Source organism: Rattus norvegicus, chromosome 3 (assembly GCF_021556685.1).
Source record: "Rattus norvegicus strain SHRSP/BbbUtx chromosome 3, alternate assembly SHRSP_T2T, whole genome shotgun sequence".
Taxonomy (NCBI): Eukaryota; Metazoa; Chordata; class Mammalia; order Rodentia; family Muridae; genus Rattus; species Rattus norvegicus.
The window spans coordinates 168,895,864-168,904,558 of record NC_141536.1 but is presented as its reverse complement, the minus strand read 5'-3'; positions in this window follow the sequence as shown (position 1 = coordinate 168,904,558).

Below are 8,695 nucleotides of genomic sequence, written 5' to 3'. Positions count from 1 at the left end.
TCAGATGACTCCACAGCATAAATAACAGAAAAGTAGTCAAGGCCTTGAGCTCAGGCCCTCGATGTGGCCCAGCATGATCCAGAGGGTCCCATGGCTCCCAGGGAGGGTAGCAGGGAGGAAACAGCTACACAAGCTAGGTGTGTTGGAAGTACATATAGTACATGTAAGCTTGTGAAGGTATGTACTTGTTCATACCTATGTATATGTATGCTTGTGTGTGTGTACTTGGTGTGTAAGTCAGCATGACTTGTGTGGTGTGCAGGTGCTGTATGTCTAGGATCTCATAGATCTCTGGTTCACCACACGTCATCTGCATAGAGATATTAGTTATGGCTTGTGCTGAGGGCAAGTGTCTCTTCAGGACCACTCCCTAAAACAGGCACATGTATACACTGCACAGCTACCAAAGACACAACCTAGGAGGGCATGAGACTAACATGTCAGGGTTCTGTGGCAGACAGAAGTGCACATGCAGATCTGGGCTTCTCCCACCCATGGCTTTCAGGTAGGTCAGGCTGGTTGAAATGCTGCTTGGCAGGTAAGAGCAAGTGGACCTGACCTGGTTGTGGTTCTCACCTTAATCAAGACATCTTTTTCTGTGTGCGTTTGCGCATTTTGTATCAACTTGACATAAGCTATAGTCACCTAAAAGAAGGGAACCTCAATTGTGAAAGTGCCTCTAGAACAGCGGCTCTCCACCTTCCTTTTTTTTTTTTTTTTTTCTTTTTCTTTTTTTCGGAGCTGGGGACCGAACCCAGGGCCTTGCGTTTGCTAGGCAAGCGCTCTACCACTGAGCTAAATCCCCAACCCGGCTCTCCACCTTCCTAATGCTGTGACAATTTAATACAGTTCCTCATGTTGTGGTGACCCCTAACCATAAATTTATTTTTTGCTACTTCATAACTAATTTCGCTGCTGTTATGAATCCTAATGTAAATATCTGATAGGCAACCACAAAAGGAGTCTTAATCCACAGATTGAGAACCAGGCTGAGCAAACTGCTAGGAGCAGGCTAGTAAGCATCCCTCCTCCATGGCTTCTGCATCAGTTCCTGCCTCCAGGAGCTACCCTGTTTCAGTTCTTGTCCTGATTTTCTTCTATGATAAACAGTGATGCGGAAGCATAAGCTAAATAAACTCCTTCTCCCCAAGTTGTTTTTGGTCACTCTAGTGACCACAGCAGTAGTAACCCTGACCAACACACTGCTCCAGGAAGCCCCACCGCTCAAATGCGAAAACCTTTTAAGCTCACCCTGAAAACATTCTCCTCAGCTCCCTGACCTGGGTTTCTCACCAGGGTTCAGTAAGCGTGCTTCCTGGACTGGCCTCCAGGGGGCAGGCCACCCCACTTGGGGTTTCATCGGAAACCGTCTTTTATTCCAATCTCCTGAAAGTCTGTGGAGGAAAATACTGCCTTGAAAGGGCTAGATAGTTCTGGCAGGCCACCCAGGGTTGGGATGCAAAGAGCTGATGCAAGGAAGGCTGGCCAGGTACAAGTAACCTGGATTTCAGACCTGGAAGGAACACTCTTGCCTTGTGTAACAATTGGAGTAAAAGGTGATAAAGAAGTTCCTGGTGACAAGAGGCCTTAGTTAAGCAGCGTGCTTGGCCTGAGCTGGGGCCCTTCCAGTCAGAGGGCAGTGCTAAGCCCTCTGGTGTGAGGCCTACTGAATAATTCAGAGTTCACAAAAACAAAACAGTGGGTGATCCTGAGTCCTCACTACGAAAGCTGTTATTTACTAGCCCCAGTTGCCAGCGACCATACAGCCAACACCCTGAAATAGACAAGACAGAAAACACAAGGCCTTTGTGGGTCACCATTAGTCCTTGTGACCAGTTGGAAACCCAGTGCTCACCCTCTGTCCTCTATAGTGTACTCACCATGGGCCTTCTGGGTACCCATGGCATATAGCACCTCTCTCCAGAGAGCAGGCCTCTGGTGGGAGAGGAGCGCACACACCAGACCTTAGCCAACAGCACAAGCATCCACTCCTCCACTGGTGAGCAGGGTTGAGTCAGTTGAGGCTGACCTCCAGCTGACACCGTACCAACTGCATCACCCTCTCCTTTCTCCTAGGAACTCCCTATATCCCCTAGAAATCCAGACTGTTCCCAGTGCCTGGTGCAGCGTCACCTCTTGTCACGCCTCCCTTTCTCTTTGCTGTGTGCTGAGCAGAGCTGTGTACCTCCCAGTGAAGATTTTGCTTTTTGTTCTTTTAATGAAGCCGAGGCTAGGTAGCAGGCATTAGCCTTTGTCCACCTCACCAAAGGTTTTGCTTTCCTGTTTTGTTTCTTCTGCCTCCTACCTCCAGATCCTTCCTGAATCAGGAGAGAAGAATGTAAGCTGGCTCAGGTCCACCCAGATAAGGAAGGCGGCTTCAGTGCGGCCTCTGCCCCTTTGGGTGGTGGGAGGGGCCTTGATGTTGAGAAGGGCCTGGAAGAGTCCAGTCTGTCAGCTCCCTGCTGCAGTCTTGCAGTGTTCAGGAGGGACTGGAGGAATTGGGATGGGGTGTGTGGGGGGACTAGAGGAATGTCAGAGCGGGCGACACTGCAAGGTCAAGAAGCCACACAGGCTTCAGAAGAGCAACTGTCCTTGGAGAGGAGTCTTGGATCCCCCAAGGATCTTGCAGCCATGTTGAGTCACATTTGGTCACAGTCGCTAAGAACGTGCCAGGACTGGCCAGCTCCTCAGATTGCAGGCTCTGTGGCTCAGATCTCCCCTGTGATGGTTAGAACCCCAATACTCCCTGTGCCTTAGCTCCTCCCATTCCTGTCTTAGGTGGGAGTCTTTCTTGATTCCAGTTGCTAGAGGCAGAAACCCAATGTTAAATGGCAGACACAACAAGGAGAATGTATTAAATCTGCTGAAAGCCGGACATTGGAGAGCAGACAGTTCACAGCCTGCAGTAGAGAGCTAGCTGCCTCTGTGCTCCTTGGATATCAGGCACACTTTCTCTGCATTGTAAGGGCGTTTTTAACTCTTTGTGCCCTCAGCTCCAGCGAAGCTAACACCCCTCCTGAGGGAAACGCTGACAACAGAATAGTGGGACTTTGTTGGTCTTTTTTATTCTCTATAGGGTTCTTACAGAGAGGTAAAACAGAGGACCTGGGAAGAGTGCCCTGTATACTGTCCAGCAAAAGTAAAGTATGCCCCACAGTGAGAAATGCCTGCTCTGTGACTGTGAAGCTGAGTTTGCTGAAGGGATCATTTCTACATCTCCCTGGGTACTCTGCTGTGATTTAACGACGGGGTCCTTTCTAGAATTCATGCCAGGCCTAAAACTTCAAGGCAAGAGCTTTTCAGGTGTGGTTGTAGAGAGATGGATGAATAAGAAGGCTTTGACCTGAGAAGTGGAATAGCATTGCTATAAAAGGGCTCCAGGTTGAAAGGTTCCTCCCTCTCCCTCTTCTTCTCCCTCTCCCCCTCCCCTCCCCTCCCCCTTCCCCCTCCTTCTCTCTCTTTCTACCTGCCTCAGCAAGGTTTCAACAAAGAGCCAGCTTGGAAGCATGGTGGCTACACCAGACACCAAATCCAGTGAAGCTAAATCTTGGAGTTCCAGGTTTCTGAGCTGCGAAGAGTAAGTTTCTGTTCTTTATAAACTACTCTAGCTCAAGTGGTTCGTCTCAAACATTGGTTTCTTGTTGACATTTAAGAATCATGTTATGGGACTCCATCATGAGAGAGAGGGTAACAGGGAGAAACAGAAAGTTGAGGGAGAGGCCCAGGGAGTATACATAGGGTACACTGAAAGAGAGCAGCTGCTATCCCCAGGAGAGGGCAGAGAGAGCCAATGGGGCTTGCAGCTGGCTTTTGATCTCTTTGAGTTTTTCCAGTTTGTTTAATGAAACTAATGCTTGAAAGCTTGTGAGAAAAACATCAGCCCCGCCTGCCTCTGCTTGGCTGGACTCTGACCCAGGAGTTCCTGATGCTAAAGATGAGGTCCCAAGACATCCTGGTCTGATCCATGGCCTTGGGCTCCCATGGAGAGGGTCTGAGATACCTGGGTATATAGCCACAGGAAAGAGTCTCCTCCCTCATACTGTTAGATTCCAGGCATGGGCCCTTCTGCTACAGGGCTTTCTGGTCTCCTTGAGACCAGAGAGATGGAATTTTCCTAAGGATACGTAGGCAAGCATCTATTAACCCCTGATAAAGCATCAACTATAGGCCAAAGAAACTATTCCATCCGAGTCTAGCTTAATAAAAAAGTGAGTTTATCAGGATTGCTTACAGAAGCATAAATAAGGGGTTGCTTACAGGACAAGGGTGATTCAAATGCAGCTACATCACCGAAAAGCCCACTTCAGCGTGATGACTCCTGAGTGCTGCATCCAGAGAGCTCACTGCACGGCCTGCAGATAGATCCATGGGAGAGTCTCCTCAAGCCAACCATCGGTATTGCTCATATAACTCTGGGGAGTGCCTTGTGAACCTGTAAATATTCTTAGCTTCCTGGGTCTGAAAAGTTGCATGTGCCTCTCCCTTCATTCCAGGAGAGAGTGTTTCAACTCCTGGGGAACTGGGTGCCAGGCTTAATGTCTCTTCTGTAGCTGATCACGGTGTCTGACACCCTAGTGAACTTATCAGAAGCGACTGGCCTCACTTCGCTCACCCTGCTCTGGTCTAGTGTCCGTAATCGTGAGATCACCATCACTGGCTGGTATGGGCTCCATTCTACACTGAACTGGTGGTGGTCTCAATACTTGGGCTTGAGAGTCTCTCTCTGCCGTGGGACCCAGGGAGGCCCAGGCCTGTTGCTGGCCACTCAGCAACGTGCGGGATTCTGTGAAAGCAAATGTGCACTACAGGACTCAGCCTATCAGGCTTAGCTATAGCCGACTTCTCTTCTCCTTCTCCTCTTAGCTGTGTGATCGCCATCACACAGCTTCCAAGTCTGAAATGAGAATCAGGCTACCAGCTCAGAGGAGTAAGAACACCTGATAAGAAGACAGTCTACCGGCAAGACCAGCCCATCTTACTCCAGCTGTATTAGTCAGGATTCCCTAAACTCTGGAGTGGTGGTTCTCAATCTTCCTAATGCCGCAACCCTTTAATACAGTTCCCCATATCACGGTGAGCCCCGACCATAAAATTAGTTTGTTGCTACTTACAACTATAATTTGGGCTGGAGAGATGGCTCAGTGGTTAAGACCCCTCTTCTGGTGTGTCTGAAAACAGCTACAGTGTACTCACATACATAAATAAATCTTAAAAAAAAATCTATAATTTTGCTGCTGGCTATGAATTATAATGTAAATATCTGATATGCAGAATGTCTCAACCTGCAGGTTGAGAACCACTGTCTGGGGGATCAGAACTGACGTGTGTGTGTGTGTGTGTGTGTGTGTGTATGTTTGTGTTAATTGGAGTGACTTACAGGATTGGTAGGCTAGTCCAATGGCTGCATACTGATGGAAAGTTCAAGAATCCTGTAGTTGTTCGGTACAGGAGGCTGGATGCCTCAGCTGCTCTTCAGGACAAACCAGAATCCCAAAGATGTAGACTCTAAATGCCAGTAAAGAAATGGGCTTGTGTAAAAGTACAGGGTTTTTCTACCCCCTCTTATGTACCCAAATAATGACATGGAGACATTTATTATAACTATAATATTTTATCTATTAATATGCTTCAAGAACTATAGCTGGATATTCATCCATTCCATTATGCTACCTACTACCCAGCCACATGTCCCACTGCCTACTACCCAACCATGTGCCATATTACCTACTACCCAGCCATGTGACCCACAGCCTACTACCCAGCCATGTGCCATATTACCTACTACCCAGCCATGTGACCCACAGCCTACTACCCAGCCATGTGCCTGTTAGCTGCCATATTAATCTCACCCTATCTGTTCCTTCTCCATCCATGTCCTCATGCCCACCCTCTCATCACGACTCTCCCCTCTCCCTCCTTTCTCCACCTGGGACCCTCTCACTGGGGTCAAAAGTCCTGCTTCAACTCTCCTCCCCAGCTATCGGCTAGTGGATTCTTTATTAACCAACCAGAATGATGGAAAACACTTCTTACACAACATCGAGTCAGGCGATGCTTTAGTAATAATGACAGTGCCAACATCTGGACTGAAAACCGATCTCTGGGCACAGTAATCAGTGAGAATGAGGACAACCAAGGTGGGGGGGGGGAGAGAGAGAGAGAGAGAGAGAGAGAGAGAGAGAGAGAGAGTGGAATTTCTTCTTCAGGGTCTTTTACATAGACTGCCAGCAGAAGGTATGACCCACATAAATCATGGATCCCCTCACCTCGAAAGATCCTGGTTAAAAAAATGGGTCTTCCCACTTCAAATGGTTTAATTAAGGGAAAAAATCTTTAGCATGTGAGCCTGGCTGCTTGGGTTTTAGTTAATTCCAGATGTAGTCAAGTTGACACCAAGAACAGCCATCAAAAGTCCACTCACTCCTTGTCAACTTGACACACAATCCTATCTCCTTAGACCACGCTTAATTTCCAAATGAAACAATAACCAGTTTATAAGTGCCCCTAATGTTATACGACTATTCCACGAACAATTATAAACACATTATACATTTAACCAGGTCATAATCACATCTAACTTGATGTAACTCTCTGGGGTGCAACTGCAAATGCATTAACGGTTTTAGAATAGGTGGCACTGCTCCTTGAGCTACTATTCCTAAGAAAGGCAGTCCCCATGAAGGCAACAATAGACGCTGGTCTGTAAGGATGGAGCTCGGCACAGGGAGCAGGCGGGGAACTGGAGGGAGATGAGACTGAGCTTGTGCCTGGGCTGAGCACAGAGCCACACTGTGAAGTGGAGGCGATGAGCGGATATGTCATGTCCATGCTCTACTTGCCCTTCCATGTACTAAGACCAGCTGAGCTCCAGGACAGGAAGTTGGGGTGACCCAGAAACTTGGTGTGACTCTGGATGCAGAAAGGCAGGTTCCCATAGGTAGACTAACAGCCGAGGGAAGCCCTGGGGTCCTAGCCACCCCCGACCCGTAGCGTGTGTCAGGAAGAGTCCACTGCGCATGTCTGCTCTCCTATGACTAGAAATACTCCTCTTGTCTCAGAGAGTGAGCTCTAAGACAGGCTATCGTCAAGACTCAAGGACTTGCAGGCACCAGAAACAAAATGCCTGCCGTCTACCAAGAAAACTGGGAAGAACACAGGCTGGAAACCCGGCTGGGTGAAGGTATGGAGGGTGCAGGCTTGGACCAAGGGCGCTCAGGTAGTATGTTAGATTCAGTACTGCACTCTGGTGTTGGCTATAATATGGCTACCATGGCAGCTGGAGACAGACAGTAGGCTGCAAAATGTACGCCTGTATGCAAATCATGCCGTGGAGGCTGTGGCCCACACACGTGGCCGTGGTGAGAACGTACTCAGGGGTGAGCACAGGGTCGTGTGGTGGCCGGTGCCGTGCGTCTGTACGCACCGTGCGTGTAGCTGCCATGACTACAGAAAAGTGCCGTTTCTCTGTCGAAGTTAAGGTACCACTAACGTTTATCCCAATCTGCCCAGGAGAGCCCCACCTGAGGAGATTATCGAGCCCCACATGTCAAGAACTCTCTTCCATATAACGTACACCATTGGTCTTTTTACGGAGTGACCTTCCATGAATACCTGCCCAAGAAGTTCTGCCACCGTCAAACAGCTTGCTCTGATGGTTAGGACTTCTAAACACCACATGCGGCAATACCGCTGCCCTGTTCAGGTAGCATCCGTTTAGTCTCTATCCTTGATGGGTGGTTAGAAGCCCTTTCCTGGGGCCCAGTTCCCACCAAGGCTGCTCTGAGTGGGCAGGGAGTGGTTGGGAGCCCCACCTTCTTGTCTACTTGATTTCTCCCTTCTCATCAGCCGGACCCTACACACACTTCTCCTCTCTGAGCTTTATTTACTGGGTTCCGAGACCCGCACTTACACAAGCTCGGATTAAGGATCTTGGCTGGCTTCTTCCCCAAGGCTGCTTTTCTATTCAACGGGCTGGCACGATTGGACCCTGCCAGTGCTGTTCGTGAGTGTCCACTGAAATGGGATAAGGGAAATTTGGTAATCCATAAAATTCATCATAGTACGAGTGATTCAAGGGTCAAGTAGTCACAGGAAGTCACAGATTACTTCTCCACGGGAAGCCAGTGGTGAAGGTGTTCTCAGTGCACAACAGTTATCACACAGAGGAAAGCTATCCATAGATACTCGGAGCGTCCCCCTGAAGCTGGGTCACGCTGGCTTCGGTTCTCTATCGCTGAGCTGCTCGTCAAGGGCAAAGCTATCTAGACTCAGTTTCCCCAGAAGCCTGTGGCCAAACTACCTGGTGAGAACTGCTTCTCCTATCTACCTCCCCTTCTTCCCACAGTGAACTATCCTGCTGCCATATTGGAACCTCCTTCTGTTGCTAGCACAGGATTCCTGCCCCAGGGACAGGCTTTTTATCACCAGGACCTGCACTACAGCCCAATGCTTCCCTCTGACCATGATGTCCCATTCCTGCCTGGTTGTTGTTCCTCTACAACCTAACTCAATCCCATTTTCAAGCCTCTGTGAAGCAGGGTTTTTTTGTTCACTGTTGTGGACAGGACACCCCATTAGGGTGCCTAATGCTGTCCCTGAGCAGACCTGGACCTACACCTTCCAGAGAGGTGAGGTACTGGTGAGCCCATCATTTCTCCTGCTCCTGAGTGCCCCCTCTCAATACAGACATAGAGTT